Below are 23,343 nucleotides of genomic sequence, written 5' to 3' on the forward strand. Positions count from 1 at the left end.
TATAAGCAGTGTTTAGCAGTACGGATGTGCCTAGATCATTCCCATTGAGCTCAAGGTAGTAGAAAATTCCCTGACGCTGGCAAATTTACTGTTGTAGACATAGGCGGCAAGTGCAGATGAGCTGGCATTACAGCTGCTGCCCTTCTGGCCTGAGCATTACTCAAACCGTAGAGCTTTGTAGGACTATTCCTTATGGGACCAGAAGTCAGTGTTACAGCCAGGGACTTTGCTAGTGTTCATGTTTACTTACAAAAAAAACCTACCGTAACTCATCCTTCATAGCAGTTCCAACCTGCTATGAACCAGCAGATCTGCTCTCTGCTGGCCTTTGTCTCCAAGAAAGCTCCGTCTCCCTGCTTGTCCTCCTTGCTCAAAGCTGTTCTCCTGGCTTTCTTCCCACAACCCAGGCCAACACACTGGCCCCAGTGTTAGCAGCTCCAGGACACCACCTCCCAGCCTGCGCCTTTCTGCGCTTCCACCTTCTGTTCCTTTTGCTGTTCATACTCCCCAAAAGATCTTCCTTTTAACAGCAGACCTTCCTTGGTTGGTTCTCAGCCAGCAAAGAGTGGGCACAATCAGGCACTTTTCTTCTCCGCAAACCACAGATGTGGGCTGCTGTTTTAGCTCTTTCCCTTTCCTTTCCAAGGCAGGATTGACTGCCCTTCACATAGCAGCTCACAAGGGTTAGTGGCGATTCACCTGAGCGATGCTTCCCAAGGTTTCAGCTGCGTTGCACCATGCATGCCCAGCACACTGCTCTGGAGGACAGCAGCTCAGGAGGCAACATCTGCCAGACCACCACCATGCATGGGGCACCAGTCCCAAAGCCAGCCCGGCCTCCCCAGAGTGGTAAAGGCGAGAGCAGTGTCCCATTAGCCATGCTGAGATCTCAGTGCCCGCCCTGGTCATGGAGGCATAGATTTCTACAAAAGGTTTCTCTTTCAGTAGACTGCCATTTTCTGATAGAACAAAAGCCAACTCTAAAAAACAACCCAGACACCACTGCTCCAAGAAGAGAGAGAGCAAAATTCATTTCAATTTACTGCAGGCACCCAACAGTTAGGCATTAAATCTGAGTCCATCATTTAAGTTCTTTCTCTAGTTAGTATCTGAATGGACCATTCCATGCGTATTGTAGCTGAGTCTTTTCAAATGTTAACTCTTCCTGATAAAAATACCTTCTTATGAAGACGGAAGATTCTCCTTTAAATCTATGAATATCTGCCAGATAATATGGGTTACAGTAAGTGAGGGCTGAATTTGTCATAGAATTCAGTTCCTTGCAGGGAAAGAAAGACTTGATTTAGAGGCTACAAATTTTCTTTTGAAAATGACACTGAAAAAGAATTTCTCAGTGCTTTTTCACAAGCATGGAAGGGAATATGGTACAGCAGCTCATAAACACCTGCATAATGCAGCAGCTCACCTCCAGGGATATGACTTTCATTTATATTATAAACTAAAAAAAGTTACTAAAGTTGCACAGGTTTTTTCATTTGCATTAATTAGAGTATCACAGACAAAACGACACAATTGTGACTGTAATTGGCAGGAAAACAGAGTTTCCAAGTTGACAGCAAAAAAAATTTCCTGTCCAAATCGATTCAAATCAGTATATGTGTAATTTTTCTTTTCCTAGAAACTGGAAGCTTTCCAAACATGCTGCACAACACCCAACAGAACTGGCATTTTATCAGTTCCACAGCCAGTAGCAGCAAAAGAGAAATTGATACAAATTGCACTGCATTGCCGCAGGCAGCACCCACGTTCCCCTGCTCCTGGGGTTAATCACTATGTGAACTCACCCAGGGCTCGAAAACGAGCAGGTTCAAGAGTTCCTGGCCCATAATCCTGGCCAGGTTCTACTGCAGCCTAACCTTGGACTCAGAAAAATCACGTTAAACCCAACTTGTTTTCAAATTAAGACTTTTGTGTTTGCTGAATTAGTATTTTCCCATGACCCTTTTACTTTAGCAAAAAAAAGAAAATTAATAATTCCGGTTGCTACAGTAGGTCTTTCCTATGCCTATCCTTGATTTTACATGGACTTCTGTGCAACCTCTCCTACCCAAGCAAGGGCAAGCATGCATAATATAACCACATAGCTAATAAAAGTAGTTCATGTCAGAGATAGCCTGGAAACAGGAGATAAAACTGCAGATTAAAAATAAGTTACACCAGACGAAGTCAAGGTTGAAAGCATATCAGCAATTTTCAGGTAAGCAAGTTACAGGGTATAGGTGCCAAAATAAAGCACTACAAACACTGGAAATTCACTTTATGTTTAAAATTAAAGAAGTCCAAGCATGTTAACGTGAAGAAATGCAAAGTTAGGATAGACAAAAATATTAACTCTGCCCTGTAGCAAGTCCACACAAAACCCATTTCATTGCAAGTGCTGTAATTCTATTTTGAAGTCATCAGATAGATTGAGCTGCCCAAGGTCACATTTTATACTTTCACTTTTCTCTTTTGTGATGCAATTCAGGCAAAATTAACAAACGGACGTCAAGAGCTTTAAAAAAGTGGTTTTGCAAAAGTACATGTAGGCAGTGGAATTTTCTTGCAATAACAGTCTTATTGCTGGAGTTGTTTAAATCTAGACTAAGCACTTGAGAACGAACCAAAGAGACAATCTCATTTTGCTCCTGCCGGGGCATGTGGACAGGATGACCTAACAAGTCTTTCCCATCTGTCATCCCTGTGGTTCTCTGAGAAATTAAATCCCAGGAGACCCAGGGCCTGATCCTGAGAGGTGAACCCAGCAGACGAGACTTCACCCTACTTAGGCTTACTATAAATAAGTTTGTGTCGGGGCCAATTACTGGCATTTGCCTCTTTCTCAGTCCTTTCAGTTAGACCCTCCTGGCATTTAATGATGTGATTTTTCCAGCAATATGTGGATTGCTCTCACTTCCATGTTTTTCCCAGCTGTCTGACTCAGAAATGTGGGCTGACTTGGTTAAACCTAGGGTGCCAATGCTAGAGAGATGGGCAAAGATGTCAAAAAAAAAAAAAAAAAAAAATCCCACACCCTAATTTTGCAAATATTTGTGCAAAAGAAAAAATTAATCTGCCTCTCACATATCTACCCTCTTGCTGAGTTTATAGTGAGTATGCCAACAGATAACTTTTCTGGCAGGAAAACTGATGTAAAGAGCACACATTAAGTGAACGCTTGAAAATATTTCAGGAGGGTTAATTTTCATTGCACAGCCCTCATCCTAAATGTCATTAATCTCATCAGAGATAAAAAACATTACTGTTTAAACTGTGTACCCTACAAAAAGTTAACCAGACATGAAACTGTCACTAACTGAGAAATATTTACTACAACTAGATGAAAAATAATATCCAATAATGTGTATAATCAAGAAAACCTTCATCCCCTAGGGGACAAATTAAAAACAGAAAAGGAGGCTAAATTCCTGGCGTGTGTTATTTAACTGAACTACGTTCTCAGCCTTCACTTCAGTTTTTTCATATGTGTCTTCCAATCTGGGGAAAGCATTTGAGAACATTTTAGAGCTGTTCAAAATTTTTTGGGGGAAACTACTTATTTGTATGAAATCCACCATTTTCTGTCAAACTGGGAGTTTACACAAGAACTTTCCATTTTTCCTGTAATAATTTTAGCCAGCAAAAATGCCCTGGGACAGACATTTCAGTCAATCTAATGGAAGTTAGCAATTAAGTCCAGAGTGAGTTGCTGAGAATTTGAAAATTATTTGCACCCAGCTTTCAAATACGGAAAAACTGGAACTTTAAATATGCTAAAACTTGCATGATGTTTACAGAAAATGACTTTTTTTCACATGCACATCTGGAGGCAGAAGGTGGCCTTCTAGCACATCAAAATATCTTCCCTCCATGCTGGCACTGCTAACAAGATCAGCAGCAGTGTTGACACCAACCTGCTGTGTCCTGTGACTAGCAGCTACAAGAATACGCCATCACCAGGGTTACCCCTCAGTGCCCTGGATTCCTTCTCCTTCATGCCCCACTGGGACAGATGCCATCAAGGTACCAACTGTGGAAAAATCATGGCCAGGTGTCGTGGTTTAACCCCAGCTGGCAACTAAGCACCACACAGCCGCTCGCTCACTCCCCCCTCGGTGGGATGGAGGAGAGAATCGGAAGAGTAAAAGTGAGAAAACTCGTGGGTTGAGACAAAGACAGTTTAATAAGTAAAGCAAAAGCCGCGCACGCAAGCAAAGCAAAACAAGGAATTCATTCACTACTTCCCCTCCGCCGGCAGGTGTTCAGCCATCTCCAGGAAAGCAGGGCTCCATCACACATAACGGTGACTTGGGAAGACCAACGGCATCACTCCGAACATTCCCCCCTTCCTTCTTCTTCCCCCAGCTTTATATGCTGAGCAGGACATCACAGGGTGTGGAATATCCCTTTGGTCAGTTGGGGTCAGCTGTCCCGGCTGTGTCCCCTCTCAACTTCTTGTGCACCCCCAGCCCACTCGCTGGTGGGGCGGTGTGAGAAGCAGAAGAGGCCTTGACTCTGTGTCAGCACTGCTCAGCAATAACGAAAACATCCCTGTGTAATCAACACTGTTTCCAGCACAAATCCAAACCATAGCCCCATACTAGCTACTGTGAAGAAAATTAACTCTATCCCAGCCAAAACCAGCACACTGGACCATGTCCTGCGCTTCCACCCAGCCTGAGTAGGCTTTGGGAGTTGGCAGCCCATCTGTAATAATCAGAACAATAATCAATGATAATGTGAAATGCATTTGTGGGAAAGGCTGGGGCCACACTGGGGAATGAGTACGTGTAAGGAAGAGACAACTGCATGCTCCTTCTCATGGGATTTTCCCCCCACGGAGCTGGAAGACAGGCAGACCAGCAGGTCACCAGGCAGGCAGTGAGCTCAGGGATGACTGGACCTATTGCCAGTGATGGAGATGACAGTGCTGTGGTATCTGCACCTCTCCAAAGGAGCTGGCTATAGAAAGCTCCCACCAGCATAGACTTCTCAACACAGTTCTGGGAAAGCTATCACAGGAAGCGTGCAGTGCTACCCAGCCCTCCCAAGCCAAGACATATACCTGCTGTCCACAACGGCAATGATGTGAGTCATGTCTTCAGTCCACTCCATGAAATGCCTTGCCCTTCCCAAAGTGACTGGTTCCAAGGGGGATAAACTGACATCTGTTCATCTGAGCCCTGAGAAGAGCAGAGGACAGTGAATAGGTAGCAAGGGTAGAAGGAATCAGGGCTACTCTGTGCCTGGTAGATTCATGCTTCTGAGCCTCCAGACATGAATGAAGACTGCTACTCTTCAAAGGAAGATCATGCTCCTATCTCAGCCAACGGCAAAACGCCCAGCGATTTCAATGGCAGCAGAAAAAAGCCTTGAAGAAGGCAAAGAAGAAGGGCAGCAAATTCACAGTTGCCATAAATGTGCTTGCACATCAGCTTTCTATCTGCAAAGGCTTTGTGTGAACTAACCTCATCCCCGTCGCCACAAGCCGTCAGCCTGCATGTGGGTGGTCAGGGCAGCGTTCACGGCAGGACGGATGTATATCAACGAGCTGCTGAGCACCAGAACTCTGCTCTGCTCAGAGGGGAGGTCCCGCATGCTGAGATCACCCATGTTAAGTAGTGCTCAGGAGACACATGGAATGTGCCAATCCATCATGCCAGACCAAGGAGACAGATGAGGGAAGTCAGGTGTGGGACTGGGAGCTTACAGCTTCCAGCATTGCCACACAGCATCATCTTTCAATGTTTGCTCATTCTCTATTGATTTCAGAGCACGTGTATGTCATCATTATGCCATGCTGCTGACACTGTGCAGAGGAAAGTGATAGTATGGGTAGGGTGGCACCTGGGTATTGTTTCAAAATACAGCTTTGCTCTGGATTCCTTATTGCCCAGGAAGAGGAACAGAGCCCAGGCTCCAAGGCAGCTTGCCAGGCAAGGATCCTGGAATCTCCAGCTCTGGGCAGTTCACCTGATGAAGCATTCTGAAGGTCCACAGAAAGCCTGGTCTGCTCAGCAGCCTCCACACTAAGCAGCAAAGAAACATGGCAGGAACCAGGTAGACATGCACTACAGTCTATTTTGCTAGGAGTTTTATCAACCCAGCTGGGTCTGCTGGCATGTCAGCGACGTTGCAATACTGCAAGGTATGGGAGGGTCTAGACTATACTCCCACCATAAGGAGTGGGCCTTCATTTGCCTGGCTCATCACATAGGCGGTTAGTCTGGTGGGGCAGAAACTCACTTTGTCTATTTGCAAAACCTCTCTCCTGAAAATCCTACAGAGTAAATTAGCACATGATAGACTTGGAGATACAACTATTTTCTTGGAAATATGTAAATTTTTTTTTTAATTTTTTTTTCAAGGGGGGAAGTCTTGACTACCTTTTGGGGGAAAGAGGAAGAAATATTTTTTAAGATGAAAGAGCAAGGCAGGTGCAACATGAGTTCTCATCTTACTGAGCTGTGGTCGTCAGGAGAAGTATTAGGGCATTAGATTCTCAGGCATTCATCTCCAGCTCTTGTATAAACAGAAGTCTAAACCATCAAGCAAAGGCTTTATGTCCCAGGGATTTTAACATTTTTCTTGAGTGCTTTTCAAAGGAAAAGAATGTAGCTCCGGAGCTGGACAACTTGCTTTAAGCCATCCTCATGGTTGATGCCGCCATGGATAAACAAAGCAACTCTGGGGCCAACCATGACAAAAATGGCAAATTCTTCCTTGAGCAGTTACACTGAGAGCTACCTTGCCGGCTCTGAGGGCAAAGCAAGCTCCTGCCCAGCTGGCCAGAGGGCTCTTTGGAAAGTGGAGTAGACCCTGAAAATTCCACAGAGACCTAATTGCTGACCCACATTGTCATAAGAGTACCACCATTTTCCTCAGTGGGACAGAAAAGCCCTAAGACAATTGTACTGGAGGCCAGCTCTCCTTTATCATCCCTCACTTTGCAAAGTGCAGGGTACAAAAGAAATCCATATGGTGTAGCCGTGGGGTCACAAGTGGAGGATAGAGGCATTATTCCAAATAACAAATGTTGTGTTCTCTCCTCCTGAATTTGTCTGAGAGGAATGAAAATAGGATGAAATAGTTTGCATTCATGTCATGTTCTCGCTGCCATCCTCCTGATTCACCTACCCAGGAGGCAGTGCAGATTGAGACTCCCTCCAGATTAGGACACCCAAGTTTAGGTTTCCACCACAGTCACTGGAGATCAAGTCAATGGAGCTTAGAGCTTGATCCAGCCCACCCTACAGTAGATACCCAGCTTGAGGTGGATTCATTTGCCTAAAAGGAGACACCTAGAAACATCTGAGATGCACAAGGGTATCTAAGACATCCACATGAGTCTGGTAGATAAGACACAGGATCCATTTCAAATGAGGAGTGTTTCAACAATTGAATCCCATCCACAGCTACCCCACGGGGTCAATGACATTGACAACTCAGGTACCTAGATATGTCCTCAGGAAACCTGAATGCTCTGTTTACTTAAATCATTCATTAAACCACATCCATTTTCCCACTAAAATAAGAATTTCTTTGACTCCATCCAAAATGCTTTCGTTCCCCGGCTCCAGTGCACCAAACTCTGCGTACACCACCTCTTCTGGACACTTCAGCCATCCCCTGGGACTAAAGGGAGAACAAGCTGGGTGAGTCAGCATCCTGCCTCCAACAGTGGACGCCCAAGAAAGAACGTAGGCTTAGAACAAATATATAACAATATTTCCTTAAAACACTTCCCAGCATTCAGCAGCCTGTGGGTTGGGAATTTCCCAGGTAAGAAAAGGGATCTCTGCATTTAGCAGTCTTCAGTGAATTTTTCTCCCAGGCTTTTCCAGTCTTTTTCTGAGCATACACAAACTTTCCAGATCCACAACCTCCTGCAGCAAGGCGCTCCACAGTTTTGTGACACACTATGTGAACAACCTCTTTTTGCTTGAACTTGTCTCTCAGTAGCTTCTTTTGGTGTCCTTTAGTTCTTGCATTGTCAGAGATTGTGAAGAGTTGTCCCCCAGTCTCCACCTCTGCTGCTCAGGAGTCATATGGACCTTCAGTCCTCACTTTTCCAGCCCAAAGAGTCCTAAAATTTGGCAGCACTGCTTCTCTCCAGAGCAGGTCAGCAGAGGGAGCTGATGGTCTGAGCCCTTCCAGCAGCTTATGTTTCTGCGTGTTTCAGCTTTTAATGCTCAGTCTAAATATAAAACAATACCCATTGTTTCTCCCAGCTGCATGTCTGAAAGTTTCAGAGGAATACAAATAGCCAATTAAGGCAATGCACTCAAAAGGAAGAATACTGGTACTTAAGATAATGTTTTATTCTGAACAAAGGCAGATTTCAGGGCTTGTCCTAAGACACCAGCCAAGAGAACAAGACAAGCAAGACAAAAAATCCTGATTCAGAATGATGCCTCGACCTTAGCATGTTACTCTCACCTGTGTTATCAGAGCATGAAAGATCCTGCCTTGAATACCATGTACCATCGGGGTCTGCAGGAGCATAGCTTGCCTTTTGCTAGAAACCCCCTTTAAGCCTTGGAGATGTCATCTGAGCTCTCTGTGCCTCAGTTTCTCTATTCCTCTACGCTTGGTCCATCTTTATGGTAGTTACCTCAGGACAGGGATCATGTCTTGCCGTGGTGGTTAGAGAAAGCCCCAGCTAATGTGACCCGGACTGGCCTGGACTTTACCACTATACATGGAACTTGTCACAGGTTCAGCTTGGAGGAATTAGTCATCTGCAACTGCCTGAAAAAGCTCAGTTTCCAGAGTCTTTCCCCAAATTCTTGGGCATATTTCCCCTGAACCTCTTCTGCACTGTAAAAGGACTTTGCCTCAGTGTGGAGGAAACCAGGAGCCAGGGGGATGTTGCCCCAGAGGAGGTGATGTTGGTGAGGTCTGCCATGAGATCCAGCACATGGAAAGCTCTGTCTGCAGGTCCTGAGCTCCCCACATATCCCTAACCTGGGCCCTGGAGCCACCAGCTGAAATGGGCTCCCTGGGAAGCCAACTGCATCAGGAGGCCCAGGGGCCTGGTGCCTTCCAGTCCTCCGGAAACTTCAGGGGAAAAAAGTCTGGTTTTGGTCTGATTTGAAACCAAACCAGCTCATAAAAAAAAAAATTACAACCCACATTTCCTGCTAAGCAGAAAGCCAGTGAGCTCTCTCTCCCTCCATCACCCCTGGTTTTGGCATCCTCCAGAGCCCACGTGCTTTGGCCAAGTTTTGTTTGATCTGCAGCGCAAAGGAGCCTCGCGTCTCATTTCTGGCAGCTGATTGCACCACCGGGTAATTCTGTGGCTAAACTGTTTAAATGATGTTAATGGCTTTACAAATTCACTTTCAAAACAGCCCGAAGTGTAAAGCCAGCGCAGCTGAAGCAGCATGCTGGGGCTTAGGCATGTTTAGATAAGAGTGGGTGCAGAGTAAGCTTTCAGAGTGCTCCACACAAGCTACTCAAAAGCTGGGAACCGGGGACTTCTGCCTCTTAAGTACATCGCCTGCACCACGATGGGGTAGATGCAAGGCATCTACAGCAGGGCAAGGATTGAAAGCCAGCAGAGCCAGAGGCTTTGAGGGGTTAGTATTTTTATTTTTCTTGGCAGCTGACTCCCTCTGTGGCAGGTGCTGTTGGAGGAAACAAGAGCAGATCCATGGGTATTCTCAGGTTTTCAAAACAGCAATAAATAAAATAAAATAAAAAAAAAATCAAAAGCTTAGCTGAGGGTGCTGATTGTATGACAAAAGGTCATGCTTTAACACAGGGCAATTCTGGGTTGCATCCACCTACTTGAGGCAAAAATTGCAGTTGTCTGGCATGGTTTCATGCTCTTAGCTTTCAGTCAGGATGCACCCTGGCTCCCCAGATGGTAAGGAGGAGGATGAGAAACGCAATGCGGCTTGCTGGAGGGCAGGATTCAGCTGCATGAACCCGGGGAGACTGCAAGCCACAGGGATGCAAGTCCAAAAGGCAAAGGCAGAAACATGGTAATGTGGGCAGCAACTGCATTTCCACACCCAGACCTTTTCTGGATTCAGCACAGAAAGCTATCTGGGAATGCCAGAGCTCTCCGTGCTCAAGTGTATTTGTACACTTACCCCTCCTCAGTGCCTCCACGGGCTTTGTGCCCACCACGCAAGTCATGCTGTGATTGCGATAGTCATAACAGCATCATGCAGGATTATCTGTGCCTCTTAGCAGCCCAGATTTCACAAGGGTCACCCACTGCATTCACGTAATCGCATCTGTACTCAATCTCTCTTGGCCAAATAAAAATAGGTTCAGGATATGTCTGTGCTTTCATTTACATCAGTTAAATCAGCTCTTCTGCTCCAGTGGTTGGCTGTCTACCGGCAAAGGAAAAGTGAGATAAGGTCAGCACAGACCTTTGGAGTGTCTGCAGGAGAGATTTAATGTGTGACAGCATGGCTCAAACTCGTATTTAGGAAACCAAACAAATTCAAAAGAAAAACTAAGTGCATGTTTTAACAATGCAGATGATAAACCACTAAAACAAGCCAGTATGGGAAGGGGTGGATTCGCCAGTTCTTGATGCCTTCAAATCAAAACGAAAGGCTTTTCTAGCCAAACACAACTTACGGTGAGTGAGACGCAGTCTCTGAACCACCCTCCCCTACAAAGCATGAATGTACTGGAAGATTTGGGTTTCTTACCAAGCAAGAAATACAGGTTTGCAGCCAGCGTGCAGCGGTCCTCACACTGATCCTGATGCCAGCTAAGAGAAAACCCAGCCATGACCAGAGAAGACCCAAAGCCCTAACACAGTCCACGCTCCTGAAATGGCATTCATCATGTCCCTTAAAGCTGTGTCCCAACATGAGCCAGCAACTGCTGGTTCCCTCTGAATCCAACTCTGGTCATGCAGTGTCCCTGCCCAGAGGATCCACAGCACTCCCAAGTGCAAACATTGGCTCAAAACTTGCTCTGCACAGACCTGATAGTGACACAGACCTTGTGTGGTCCCAGGGCTGGGTCTGGTGGGAGAGCCCCTCACTCAGAGCTGGACCCAGAGCTGGGTTTAGGCACTGTGTAGGGCACGGTCCATCTTGCCATGACATTTCCACATCACATAGTTCTGGCACACCTTCTGTTGCACTCGATGGGGACTGCCAAGAGTCACTGCTCTCTCATGAGCTCTTCCCCTTCAGGTGGTGAGAGTGGTTTTTCCAGTCAGCTGTACCCAGGAACAGAAAAAAATGCTAATATATACTGTCCCGTCAAGCTGTTCCATGTCACCTCTCCTCCAATTGCAATCCCACAGCTTCTGTGAAAGAGGAGCTGTGTCCAGAAAGATAGGAACGAGTCATCCAAAAAGCAAAATTTGGCGGAAACTACTTCACTTTACCAGGCCGGTAGATGCTTCTCCAACATATTCTTCAATCTGTGCACATCTGGAGTTAACAGATGGTGAATAAGAGCATCCAGAGAGTTACATGCGATGGCTGACCATTCGTCATCTACGGGATCCTTTTTCTTAATAGTTCCTCCCAAAATTGTTTTGGGCAATTTACTGAGCAATGATGCAAAAGCCTGAGGCTGCTGAAGTCAGAAGAAAGTTGGCCAATGACTCTGAAGGTTTGCAGTCTGGTTTTAGCCTTGATGGGACGAGAGGGATCAAACAGGAAAGAGGGTTTGGGAAGAGAGACAATCTCTGGCCAGCACAGAAGAAAAAAACAGTCATTTGTTACAGTGATGGTTGTGGGGACCCTACAGTAAACATGGGCCACTGAAGGATTCAGTGCCATGAGGTCAGGGCTGGCCAAGTTGGGATCTCAAAGACAACACATGTGTAAAGGACAGGACAGAAATAAAAGGCGTGAAGACAGGCTGTGTCCATTGCTAATGCTGTCTCACGTGGCCGCTTCCTCCTGGCCCAGCAGTGACCTGGAACATGTCCACCCGGTGGTGATGGACCTACCGCAACATGCTGCCTGGGGTGGTCCTGGTCCATAACTCCCAGGTGTCATGGGAAATCATCTCAGTGACATGAATCACTCATTTTACCCAGCTTCTCACGATTAAACGGTCCCTGCAAACCTATCAACAGACAGTCCTGCCTTCCCGAAGCCTAGACAAGGGCCACCATTTCCCATTTCTACAGAAGGTGCTGGTTTGCTAAAGCGACCCTAGAGTGCTAGCTGGTATCTCCAACACCAGGTGCTGTATTATCCATTACCATGGACAACCTGAGTCATAAATATCACCTTCAGTGTTGGCAGATAGCTTCCTCCAGGCCAGGCAGCAGGACTCTGCCTAACAGCTTACCCCAGGAGAGGGATGGGGTAACACAAAGCACAGGGCCCCACGTCCCATAGCATCATCAAAGGATCATGGGGTAATTCAGGCTGGAAGGGACCTCAGGAGGTCTCTAGTCCAACCTCAAAGCAGGGTCAGCTATGGGGATCAGCTCAGGTTGCTCAGGGCTGAATCCAGTCTCATCTCCCAGGATGGAGACCGGACAATCTGTCTCCTTGGCATCACAAGCTGTTCATCGTTCACCTTGGCCAGGCTGGGGTCAGGTCCCCCACACAGGCTCAGGCATGTCAGAGTCACCTCGTCACAAGCACCCCCAGAGGAGGCAGCCCAGGGAGGATACACGAAGGAGCACGGCCATGCTCGCGGAGGCTGGACACAGCCTGGCAGCCTGCCTTCATCTCTCCCCAGGAGCAGGCAGGCCTATGATCCCACCCAATGAGGTGCAAGGGGCTTTGCCATTCCCACTCCCTCAGTCCCCATCCCCTCATGGCCTCTCCCAGGCCGCAGGAGGCCAAAGGCACCTCGCGCTGCTCCAGGATGGCTGCAGCTCCTCCCAGCTCGACCTCTCCAGCAAGGGTGCCCTGCGCTCCTTCTCCAGCTCACTGCCCTGCTGTGAATCATGGCTCCACTCCCTGCCCTTCCTCATATGGGAACTTTGCATTTCCTCACTTTTCCTGCACTGGGAAAACCAATGCCAAAGAGTGCCTTTTTATATGCTCTGCCACCGCCCCCGTTTGCTCCCCCGGTCCCCCGCCCAGGGGCAGATCACAGACCCACCATGCCCCATAGTGCTCCCCACGCACCTATGGTTCCTCTGTGCTCCCATCCCATGCCATCCCCCACTACCTGAGTCATCACAGATGCCATCTACATCCACAGGCACATGTCTCTTCCCCATGCAGCAACCCCTGGTCATTCCCATGTCCCCAGATGACGGCACATGTGCAGCAGAGCAGATCGGCCAGGCAATGCATCCTGGCTGACCGCAGCATGGGCAAGGGGCTCTGGTGTAGCAGCCTCTCTCAACATGGGCATTCACTCTTGAGTGCTGAGAAACTTGCCAGAACATTTTCCCTTTGAGGTCTCCAATCCGTTGTCACGCTTAGTTCCAGATGGCCGAAAGACTGAATAAGTTAGGGCAGGGAGGAACGTAGGGAAAGATGGACAGACATCCATTTCCTTACGAAACCAGGCTAAAAATAGGGTGAGATCGGCCCTTGAGAAGGCACCCAGTCCATCCCTTTGTGGGATGTGCCGAGGTGGGACCACTTCTACGAAAGCATTTGCGACTGAAACTATTTTTAGCGCCCTCCAGCTCCTCCCCAGGCAAGTTGCTCGTGTTTGTACCCACCGCCCTGCTCCCTTATGTCAGGGGCACGTCACAGGCTTGTCCATCTCTTCCCACCAGTGATCCTTCCCTTTGCAGCAGCCGTTTACGGGCGCAGAGGCTGTCACTGTGCACCTGCATCCACAAGGCCCATGAAGATGGTGTGTCCTCACCCTCCTCTTTCTGCTCCCATTTCCAAATGCATGTCAGACACACAGGCGCTAACACCCAGGGATTCAAGCTCCTGTACATAACATAAGCCACAGAACCAATGAGCACCTCCTTAATTTTTACAAAATAAAATGGAGTAAAATTTGTATCTATTCCAGCTATTTCTTTATGGTTAATTTCTGCCTCTAGACTTCATGGCTGATTTTTTCATTTCCATCTATTTCCCTGGGAGATGCTTTCTTATGGTGAATACCACCTGCTTCAATCCTCCTGTCCCTCCGCAGCACCAGATACACCCAGATCTCCCCAGCCTCCTTGTTCTGCTAAATATGAAATGGATCCAGCAGTCATAAACAGGGTAAGATGGACTAAACCTGATGATTCTCCAACCATCTCAAACCCACGTCCTCAAAGGGGGCCACGTCCCTGGAAATGCCATCCCTGCTCATTTCAAAGTCCTTCTCCCAGCCAGGTCCTGCCCTCACAGTGGAGTCCAGGGAGATCTGCCTCTCAGCTCACCCCCCTGTTTTGAGTCAGAAAGTTTGCCTTTCCCCATCTTCCTTCCTTTCTCCCATTCTGGACCTATGGACCAGCCATTCCCTGTGGCTGTTTAATCCTGATTCAGACGTTCATTACAGTCTAGTTGCAGCAAAGTCAGAATTTTTGGCTTTATGATGGAAGGTGAGGTTTTGTTTTGATTTTGGGAGGTGAGGCTCTCCCTATTCAAAAAATAAAGGCTGAGGATTTATTTAGGGAGCAAAAATGTAATTGAATAAATTAAAATAAAATAATAAAATAAAAACACAGAAAGGAGTGCAGTAGATAAATCTCAGAGCCATTAAACCACACGCTTTTTACTGCCTGTGTCCTTGATGGGAAGATTTTGATGTGTAATGACAATCTATCTGCCTTCTCAGCAGTCCTTTCTTGTCCACCAATTTCCAGACAAGAGTATGTCAGTGCTGACTACGGCAGCCAGCTTGAAAATGCTCCTTTTGCAGCCAGGGAAACTGCGACACAGCAGATGTGGCAAAAAGGGAATGGCAGTATCAGGAAGGCAATTCCAAGAAAAAACCTTCTGTCTGGCGAGAAGAGCATGGAAAGGGAAACTCCTGGGACAGAAAAGCCTGTGGAGGAGAGATGAGATGATGCAGAGCTCCAGACACTCCAGCTCTCTCCAAACAACTCATTCTCCTGAATATAAAAATAAAACAAGGCAACACAAAGGAACAAACAAGTGTGGTGTAGGAATGAGCTGGTCAGAAATTCTGGAAGAGGAAAAAGGAAAACAGTCTTTCCCAAACAGATTGGACAGGAGAAGAGCATCCACCAAGTGGGCACACAAGCCCAGCAGGACAGGGAATCATTGAACAGTTGCCCCCCATCCCTTCCCTCCCAGCTGATGGCAGGCACAACACCCATAGTCACAGCCCCACCGGGGCAGGGGATCATTGCAGACATTGCAAAGAGAAAGGAGTCTGAGCAGGAGGGAAAAAAGGGACCCTGCTGGTTCCTGATCTGGATGAGCTAAGTTTTTTTACAATTTCTTGTTCATCCCTTTCTGTTTTGCTACCTCCAATGTTTTCCACTGCTGCGTCTCATGGCAGCTTTGAGCTGTGTTCATCCCAGCCAGTTTCCAGTAGGATAAGCCTTCCTTCCTCTCCATGCAAAGCCAGCTTGTCCAGATCTCCAGGAGACTGCAAAGGGATGGAAGATACTGCAGAAGTCCCCAGGGCCCTGATTGCACAGTTGTGTTCCTGGAAGGAACGGGGAGGTTTAGCCAGGGTGATTCCTGTTTGCAGATCTCACATGCACAGCTGGAGTTTGCAGTTTCAGAGGTTTGGCTCCGAAGCCCCGGGTGTGATTTCAAAACTGACAGTCCGTGCTGCCTCCTTGCATTACTGCTCATTTTCCATGTCCCTGGCAGGTGAACAAGGAGCAGATGACACGTACTTTCATGGGGCTTGGGTGACTATTGCTTTTGCTGCTCACATTTAACAGCCACATGTTCCCATTGACATTTATTTCAGATTACTTCCGTTTCTTCATAAAATGATCACATCTCTCTGTATGGAAAATTTAGCTGCTCTAAGTATCAAGCTGTGCTGCTTGTTCCGTATGGGAAGGATCAGAAATGGTTTAAGTGGGGTTTCAAAATGTAGATTAAAATGATGGGCTGGAACAAGATCTTGGTTTGGAAGCACCGTGAAAACATCATCTCAGGTTTCGGCAAGCTGAAAATGAGGAATGAATTGCACACCAGGATTTTTCAGGCTGGAAAAAAAGATGAGCAATAGGAGGCATGACAGAGATTTGTAAAACCATGAAAGACAAAGAAAGGGTACAGAGACTGATTTTTCATGGTCTCTTTTAATGCAAAATCTAGGCATTTAATCAAACCAACGCAAGGAATATTTAAAGCAAATGCAAGGCAGTTCTTCATGTAACGTGTGGTCAAACTGTGGAAATCCTTACTTCAGTATTTTGTAGGTGCTAAAAACTGCACAAATCAACAGGACAGTAAGTCATGAAGAAAAATACACCGAGGATTGCAAAATATGTAAAACCCACATGCAACTCAGAAGACCTTTAATGCACAAGTATTGGAGGCAGGGAGAGTACTTGGAGGAAAAATTTCATGCGTGTTTACTCTGTTCTTATACAATGTATGCACATACAGACCATAAAGCTTCGGTTCCCCTATAAGCACAGAAGAGACATCCAGCCACCCTGAGTAGGGTAGCACACAGCAACTTGAAAATGCCCCTGCTCCTGTGGTTTTAATCAGATGAACACAAAGGCTGTGCAAAATAGCCCAGTCACTGGTCAGGGACAGTTCATTCCTTCTGTCAATTCCCAGTTCAGACAGGCCCTTCTCCAGTAATGGAAGGATGAGTGAAGGGAAAATCCCCATCCACTGGCATTGCCGTTTCCCTGGGGGTGCTGTCAGGAAGCAGCAGTTTGACCAGAGGTGACTGTGTATGTCCCAGGACACAATGAACAGCCTTGCTTTGCCGCAGGTTAAGTTCCCCAAGGTGTGCATGTGATAAGGTACCTTCTTGGTGTTCCGCAACAAAACAAACACCCGACATCCCTGGATGTCCCTGATGCTGCTTTGAGCCAGGAGAATGGACTATAGTCCATTGGAGGTCCCTTCCAACCTGAATTATCCCATCACCCTGTGATCCGGTGTTTATTTGCAGATGTGGTTGGATTCCTCCATTGCTTCCTTGGCAGTGGATCGGTCCATCCCTGCAGGGTTAAATCCACAGCAATGCAACACAGCGTTTTGGTGTGACCAAACCACAAGCACACCCTGTAAGCCTGTGTTTAAGTTAACGGTACAGATCATATTCAGGTCCCTGGGATGCTCCTGTATAATTTACTGGTGTACACATAGCCTGTGCATCCTCCCAGCTGCAGCCATGGTGGGACAGGTGAGGCCAAAACAGCCCCAAGGCTGAGGTCCAGTGACATTGGGGTGCTGGACAAGGTGAGTTCAACTGTGCCTTAAGTTCCTCATTGCCTATAGCTGTCTGGACATGCAGGGAGAAGATAACATTTTCCATCTGATCCAACCCTGTTGCTGGTGCTCCCGAGCTTCGATAACCACTCAGCATTGATTAAATGCTCAGTCTCCCCCAGGCGTGTCTCTCTCCTGCTCCGTGCCCTCAAGTTCAGTCTCGCCTCGGGGGAATTGCAGAACAACTCAGCTTTAACCAAAATAAACTGTCCTGGCACGAGTTCCTGTTTTTCAAGATATAGCTTTAAAATAATAAGGAGCAATTTTCCCCTTTCCTTGCTCTTACAGGCAGCATGGGCTCCATCGTGAAAGCTTCAAAGATTGTCACCTACAACACCATAGTGACCCCAGAGTACCCGTCTATTTATTTTCTCATGAGAGGCAATTCTGTAGCTGATGGAGATTTATAAGTTGAAAACAGACAAGATTTTCCATGGCTTGTAAACTTGTGGAAAAATCAGAGGAACAAAGACAGCTTGGGGCTTCAAAGTTGTAAAACAACATGCAGCCCATCTGATTTTAAGTGCTTTAGACCTTATATCAATATTGTTCTTCCATCGGGGGGGTAGGAAGAGGGCTCCAGCTACCCCAACAGCAGGAGAAATCTTTTGGAAACAACAACAAAACCACAGGCCTGGGTAATCCCTGTTAATAAAAACAAAACAGCAGCTCAGATTGTATGTACAAGCTGGAATCAGGCAAATTTATTCCCGTGGTGCTGTGAGACCAAAGAGATATCAAAGTGGTCGCAGAAGTATTTTGGAATCTCCCCAAGTGCATCCTTTTGTCATCTTCTCTTTTCTCTTTTAATTTGAAGGCATCGAGCCCCAAGTACTGTAATCCAGCTTGGATCTCCCACTCTGTTCCTCCTGTTATTTTAACTTTAGGCACAGCAGTCCTTTGAAAAAGTGCCCCGTTCCCACTGCCTGGGAGCTATGGGAAAAAGCTATCTTGGTCCTATCAGGAATGTGCCTCGCCTCTGCCCTGCGGTTGCGCTGCCTTCAGAGAAACTGGTGTCACAAAGCACCGCAGAAGGACGGGCCACGGCGTTCCCTTGGAAGAGCTGGGGAAAGGGGGGACAAGTGGATCAGGCTGTGCTGTCCCTTTGCTTCTTAGAGTTGGAGGAAAGTTGGAGAGACCTGGGGTTGTTTTTTTTTCCTGCTTCTTGGGGATGGGAATGTTTTAGAGAGGTGGAAAGTTTAGGACAACATGCTGCAGGACTTTGGAAAACCCATGCCCTGTGAGCAGCTGGAGGCCAAGTGAGATGCTGGAGAGCATCTCACACAGTGCTAGGAGCCTGCACATTTGCAACTGAATCAAGACCTTTCTGGCTGGTCTCTGTTAATTAGCTCTCCACAGGGTATAATGGGAGCTCAGACACCTAGTACACATGGATACATAGACATGGAGACTCCTACATGTCTGGGTCTCCATCCAGAGCTGAATCCCACCCTGGAGCTGGTGAGATGAATTCCCACCCGCATGGCCAAAGGGTTTCATGGGTATGGGGACCATGGAAATTACACAGCAAGGGTTGAGTGGGGAAGAGCAGGGTTTGTAGCTTGGGTTTGCTGCAGGTCCTACCTGACACAGCTCCTGGAATTTCATCTTTAAACCCAAAGGTTCAGTCCCTTTGAAGGTGGAAGAGCTTAAGTGAGAAAAGAGGAGTCCAATGAGCAAGCACTGACCCATGATGTGAGCATCTAGTACCTGCCTTCCAGTCAGGAGGGTTGTTAAGCTGGAGGACATTACATACTGAAAAGATACATCTGGCATTCCCCAAATAGAACCCCTACCCATGGAAAATGCGAGTATCCTGCCCCAGATTCCCTAACAGAGCTACAGGGAGTGACCAGGACAGACATGCTGAGGCATCAGGACACCCAGTCTCAGAGGATGAGCCTGTGCAGCCTGTGTTCAGCCTTCTCAAATGGGGCCAAAATCTACTTTCCATGTCAAAACTACTCTCTCCCTATACCTGTGCTACTGCTCTCCATCCCACAGCCTATGCAAGCTCCAAGCTCCAAAAGCGTCTCATGCCAGGGTGTCTGAGAGGTCCATCTGGGGATGGAAGATTTGACCCCCAGGAGCTACAGGAGGTCCATGACCTTCTGAACCAATCGATCAGGCAATATTCCCAAGGGCATCTCAAATACCACTAAATGCCCCTGTTTAGGCAACTGGAGCCTGACCATGCCTGACCATCTTCTCATACACCCAAACCCAGCATCTCCATCTGATTTGCAGGTTCAGCTTGCAACACCTGGTTGTTCAGAGTCCAGAAATGGGCAGGTCTTCCTTCCTTTGGTGTCCATAGCAAAATTCTCACTGACCTCAGAGGAGAGGGCCAGAAGTCACAGCCCTCAGAGGTGGAAAATGCACAGAGAAGTGATGAGGAGGGAAATCACAGAAAACAGCTTACCCAAAGCTCCCCCAAGCCACTGTCATGGCCCCCTTCACCTCAGCCTCCTCCTCAAGCACATGGACCCCCATCCACGAGTGAAACTGCCAGGGACATTGCACTTGGCACCTGACGTGCCTCCCCAAAATACTTTCAGCTGTGCAAAACATGGTTGGCTCCAGTCTGGAAACACGAGCCACTCTGAGAAGAGTTCTTCCCCCGCTAGCTGTGATCAGATAGAGCTGGTTAATCCTTTCGCAAGGTGCTAGGCCAGCTGCCAAGCCTGCCTGTAGGGAAGCCATCCAAACCTGACTCATCCTCAAGTGATTCAGATTGTTCTCTTTAGTTCTTTGGAAAAGGTTATCAGTCTTCTTGCCTCAGGCCAGAGCAGGGTTGATGGATGGGGGAAGAAGGCAACATGCACCACACTTGGCCTCCTTCAGAGAAGAGGACTTTATCTGTGGAAGGCAGATAGAGACGTGTGATTTGGGACTGGCTAGTCTCTTGCCCTCCACAGAAATCCATTTTCCACATGTGAAATGAAGGGGTTTGCACTTCTGTGCAGTATCTGACTGTTTCAGGAGATGACCTGAGGTTAGCCAAGCACCCCAACTCTACTCAAGGGGACCCCGTAAAAAGCAAAGGAAGGGGTGAATCAAGCACTTGGTATGCTGCCCTTGCAGCAGCACTCTGCGGTAAATGCATAGCCAGAGCACAAAACCCAGTCAAAGAAACAGCGTGTCCAGTGCAAGCACAGCCTAGAGCTGGGAACATCACACTCTCCTTTCCACAGACATCCCCAAGATCATGCTGTTTTCTAGGCTCTGGAGAAATCTGGGTGACAACGCCTCATCTTTGCTGAACCACCAAAGCCAGGAAAGGAGACAATAAGCATCAAGCCACAGGTAGTCACTGCTTCCTTCCATCCTCCCTTGGAGCAAGCAGGCTCCTCATCTGCACACTCTCAGACGGGTAGGATCTCCCTCACCAGTCATGCAGCCATGTCGGTATGTCTTCTGCTAATGTGAGGGCTGGAAAATAACTATAGCGATCCTGTAGGAGGGAGAGGGGAAGAGCAGCAGGGGTAGCTGGAAAGGACTAGGGTGAGCTGGTTCTGCAGGAAACAGACCCAGCACCATAAGGCTCCACACATGGTTATCCCTCCAGACTGTCTCCATTTTGACTGAGCCCACATCTGCCCTCGCAGGCACCCCAGGGAAGGTTGTACCTCAATACCTCCTGTCTTTTGTCCCTGTTCAAAAGGCGATCCAGCAGCTGCTCAGATTCTGTGCATCCAGCATTTGGTCTTTCCAGCCCGGTTTCAGGTGAAGGTCTCCAGAGATTTTCCTTTCTCTGAGAAGCTTTTGCTCTGCCATGTGCCCGTCCTCCTGCCCAGGGCTGGCAGAAGATGCCTCATAATTCCTATGTACCCTGTCCACTGCAGGCTGGCTGACTCTTCAGAAGGACAACAGAAATTGCAAAACGAAAAGAAATTGCCCGTGGTCTCTGCCCTTCAAGAGTGAAGGTGAGTTTAGATAGAGCCCACATGGATATGGTTCTACCTAGCAAGCTACCACATGCCTGTCCATCCACATCCCCACACACATGCACACCTCTTGGATGGAAGATGCATCTCTCCAGGTGGCAATGTCTCCAGAAGCTGCCAAGGAAGCAGCTGCTTGGAGGGGACCTGCTGGTTCACTTGCCAGATGCATTTACTAAACTAGCATAAGCAGGGATTGCAAGTGTAATTACAGCACTTTTAAGACCAAGAATATCCTGGAAGGAGATTTAGGAGTCCTTTTGACTGAGTAATGAACAGAAAGAACAAAGCAGATCAGAACATCACTTGCAAATACAGACTCTTTCCAAATAATGGGGTGTCAAAATAATCCTAATTAGATCAGAGAAGACATAAAAAGCAGGTCATAGCAAACATAATCTAAATGGGAGGGCATGCTTATGTCATTGTGTCCCACCCAAAGTGGTCAGAAGTAACCTTGGAAAACCTCAGATAACATTTCCAATAACAGCACAGAGCGGCCACACAACCCACATTTGTTCATCAATGCTTGATATGGCTTTGCCTCAGAGCTGTGCTGGCAGCCAAAAATAATTAACAACATCACTTTCCTGTTAATCTGTGGCCCACAGCCATTGGGTGCATGGAAGCAAAACAATATGTTGCTGAGATCTGCTTCTTTCCCCATTTTTACATCCACTGTCCTTTGCCAAAAGCTCCCAAAGCCATCAATAGGAACAAATCAATAACAGGCCTGTAATCACTTCCAGGAATGAAATGTGTGCCTGTTTCTAGTAAACTCCTAAAGGAAAGACCTTGACCTCATTGCTCAATGTTGTGGTTTAACCTCAGCTGGCAACTAAGCCCCACCCAGCCGCTCGCTCACTCCCCCCTCGGTGGGATGGAGGAGAGAATCGGAAGAGTAAAAGTGAGAAAACTCGTGGGTTGAGATAAAGACAGTTTAACTGGTAAAGCAAAAGCCGCGCACACGAGCAAATCAAAACAAGGAATTCATTCACTGCTTCCCATCGGCAGGCAGGTGTTCAGCCATCTCCAGGAAAGCAGGGCTCCATCACGCGTAACGGTGACTTGGGAAGACAAATGCCATCACTCCGAATGTCCCCCTCTTCCTTCTTCTTCCCCCAGCTTTATATGCTGAGCATGACATCATATGGTGTGGAATATCCCTTTGGTCAGATGGGGTCAAGTTTGGAACAAGAAGTCCCAACTTCTTGCTCACACCCAGCCTGCTCGCTGGTGGGGTGGTGTGAGAGGCAGAAGAGGCCTTGACTCTGTGTCAGCACTGCTCAGCAATAACGAAAACATCTCAGTCTTATCAACACTGTTTCCAGCACAAATCCAAACCATAGCCCCATACTGCTACTATGAAGAAAATTAACTCTATCCCAGCCAAAACCAGCACACTCAAGCACACAGAAAGGCATGATAAAGTGCAAATTAACAAGCTATAAAATATACCAATGAACTAGCTATTCCTTAGACATTTTATTGCTTCCGTTCATGTTAATACATCTTCTTGATGGGCTTGAGGCTGAAGGCAGTTAGATGGATACCACCAGTTAAGTAAGTAGATGGAGGGAGCTTGGCACTTTCTCTTTAGTGCACATCGGCCAAGCTTACACAACACAGCCCCTCCAACAGGCTGGTACAAAGGCACAGATGGTGATGTTAGATGCCAAGTGCACATCAGAAAAGAAGCATTTTCTGAGCTCAGAAGGGTAATGACTTGTGGGACTGTGTCCTTACCAACACCTGAGTGAGAGTAGCATTGCGGTCATCTCCAACCAACGCTAAGTCCATGCTGTTGCAACAAGGACCAGTCCTGCTTCACTGACCATGGTCTTCCTAGCACACATGAGCTCCCACGCTCCTTTTGTGCAGAAAGGCTGGTCGGGGAACTGGTCCAGCATGGGATTAAGCAATGTTTCATTTTTCCAAGCCCCTTTCACATCACTCCTCTGAGTCAGTTCCCAGGAAGCATTTGCCCAGTACAGATAGGGCAGGAGAAATGTGCAGCTGGGTGGGAGGGGAGGGTGCAATGACTGCGGAGTTCTCACTAAAGCAGAGGAAACCAAGAGCTCCTCACCCTCAGGCATGAC

At 47.4% G+C, this 23,343-nt stretch overlaps 1 long non-coding RNA gene across 1 annotated transcript; it reads right to left on the minus strand.

The window, feature by feature from the left end:
* Positions 1-4,167: 4,167 nt before the first annotated feature.
* LOC143157313 (uncharacterized) lies at positions 4,168-5,534 on the minus strand. Its single transcript, XR_012994756.1, has 3 exons — positions 5,469-5,534; positions 5,066-5,183; positions 4,168-4,526 (listed from the first exon to the last, which is right to left on the minus strand). It is a non-coding gene; the product is annotated as an uncharacterized LOC143157313 (long non-coding RNA).
* Positions 5,535-23,343: the final 17,809 nt, after the last annotated feature.

The sequence above is a fragment of the Aptenodytes patagonicus genome, chromosome 2 (genome assembly GCF_965638725.1).
Source record: "Aptenodytes patagonicus chromosome 2, bAptPat1.pri.cur, whole genome shotgun sequence".
NCBI lineage: Eukaryota > Metazoa > Chordata > Aves > Sphenisciformes > Spheniscidae > Aptenodytes > Aptenodytes patagonicus.